Raw genomic sequence first — 2,492 nt, 5'->3', positions numbered from 1 at the left:
TAATCTGTTTTCACTGATTACAGCCACAGACCAGCTTCAGATCACTCACTGTCTTTCCTTTCTTAAGAAATTGAATATCTGGATCACAATCTTCCTTTCCAACCCAACCCCTAAATTCACCTTCATATGAAAGTATGATATATTTTATGATATAGATACATATATGTAACATATGAAATGGCATGATATAGTTAAGATGACGTGACATAATATGAAAAAATAAGATAAAATGAGAGGATAGAATATTGTGGAGTTGTTTTCCAGTTGTGTCTGACTCTTTGTGACCCCATTTGGGGTTTCTTGGTGAAGATACTGGAGTGGTTTGCCATCTCCTTCTCCAGCTCATTTTACAGAAGCAGAAACTGAGGCAAACGAGGTAAAATGACTTGCCCAGGGTCACACAGCTAGTAAGTGTCTGAGGCCAGACTTGAACTCAGGAAGAAGAATGTTCCTGACGCCAGGCCTGATGCTCTATCCACTGTGCCACCTAGCTGCCAATAGAATGATACATTACATTAATACACTACTGGTAGCTCTTGAACATCATAATACACAAGTACATCAACCACCTCAACTCCCCTGGCCCACCACAGGGACAGATGATCATACTTTAAATCGAGTCAGGAGCACCTAGGTCTGAATCCTGCCTCTGACACCAGTGGCCCTGGGCAAGTCATTTAATCTCTTCAGTCCTCAATTTTTTCCTTTACAAAATGATATATAAAAATCTATAAAATGGAGGTTGGGCTCCATGACCTCTACGGTCCCTTCTGTAAAGTCTCAACTAATAAAATGTGGGTAATAGTAACACCCACCTCACAGGGTTGTCACAAGGATCAAATGAGATAATATTTGTAAAACACTTAGCTTTACCGTGCCTGGTACAAAGTAGGTGCTTCATGTCTATTCCCTTCCAGATCTAAATCAATGATCCTCTGACATCCATGATTCCAAACTTTGAAATTTTAAAAATCTGATCATAACATTCCCTCTGTCCCTCTCTGTTTCTGCCTCAATCCTGCTAGACTCGCTCTTCATCCTCACCATGGCCTCCAGTCTCTCTGCCTTCCCTGTTCTCCCAGCTCACCACATCTGGTCTTATTTTCTACCTTTCATAGTCTTTAGTTCAACTATATATTATCCTCTAACCTTGAATGCCTAGTTCTCTTATACTACTTGCCGCTTAGGCTTTGCCTGACCCCAACATTGGCTTATCCCCACCCTCAGGCTTCTCTGCACCTCCTCATATACTACTGGTTGGTTCTGGACAATTTTGCTGACCATTATCCTTCCCTATCCAAACTTTCTCTTTTCCTTGATACCCTTTAGCTCTTCCCCACTTGCTTCCTCTTAGCCCAGGACCCTGTCTGCTTTACAGAGAAGACGCAGGCTGTCAGTCAAGAACTCCCTCTTCTCCAACTTTACAGCCCAGAGCTCCTCTGCATTCTACCCCATCCTTCTCATTTGTTCCAATCTCTGAGGAAGAAATAGTCCTTCTCCTTGCTAATTCCTCTATTTACTGGGTCATGTGCTTTTTTTTTCTGTCTCTTCAAGGAAATTGGCCTTGGAATCATGAAGACCTGAGTGGATTCAAATCATAATCAAACATCGACTAGCTCTTTGAATCAAAGCAGGTCATTTAGCTGTTTGTGCTGGTTCCATGGTGCAGTGGTCAGCACTCTAGACTCTGAATCCAGCGGTCTGAGTTCAAATCTTGGTGGAACTTTGGTGTGTAGTTGCTTTGGGCAACTAAATGGCAGGGCAGCTAAGTAAGTGATGCCATGGATAGAGTGCTGGGCCTGGAGTCAAAAAGACTCGTCTTCCTGAGTTCAAATCCGGCCTCAGACACTTACTAGCTGTGTGACCCTAGGCAAGTCACTTTACCCTGTTTGCCTCAGTTTCCTCATTTATAAAATGATCTAGTGAAGGAAATGCTACACTATTCCAGTACCTTTGGCCAAGAAAAACCCAAGTGGGGTCAGGAAGAGTTGGACAGGACTAAAATGACTGAACAAAAACAAGAAGTCATTTAAATTCTCAGTGCCCCGAGCAACTGTCTAAATCTCTATATTACAAATAAGCTGGTGATCTGCTTAAATGGAGGGAGTTTTCACAGTGGAAATACCCAAAGGAAAAAAATCACAGATCCTAAATAAGCAACAACAGCGCCAACAACAAAAATCTCTAGCATAGGGCCTAGTATATAGTAGGCAATCAATAAATGTTTATTTCTTTTAAAGTATTGTGTCTCTTTCCCCTGAAAGCTGAGTAACAGAAAATCCCAATTTTCGGTCACACTGCCTAATTGTCCTTAGTAATCTTGTAAGCTTTCTACTAGTCAGACAGTTAATAAACATTTATTAAGGGCCAACTATATGCCAGGCACTGTCCCAATTTACTGTTACCCTGCTTAATTGTCCATAGTAATCTTGTAAGCTTTCTACTAGTCAGACAGTTAATAAACATTTATTAAGTGCCTACTATGTGCCAGG

The 2,492-nt window shown here is 41.5% G+C and overlaps 1 non-coding gene across 1 annotated transcript; it reads left to right on the top strand.

Annotated features, from left to right (window-relative positions):
* The first annotated feature begins 1,654 nt into the window (after positions 1-1,654).
* On the top strand, positions 1,655-1,726 carry TRNAQ-CUG. Its single transcript has one exon. It is a non-coding gene; the product is annotated as a tRNA-Gln (tRNA).
* Positions 1,727-2,492: the final 766 nt, after the last annotated feature.

This window comes from Trichosurus vulpecula, chromosome 8 (assembly GCF_011100635.1).
Source record: "Trichosurus vulpecula isolate mTriVul1 chromosome 8, mTriVul1.pri, whole genome shotgun sequence".
Classification (NCBI taxonomy): Eukaryota; Metazoa; Chordata; class Mammalia; order Diprotodontia; family Phalangeridae; genus Trichosurus; species Trichosurus vulpecula.
The sequence above is the reverse complement of the archived record's forward strand: the minus strand, read 5'-3'. Positions and strand labels throughout refer to the sequence as shown.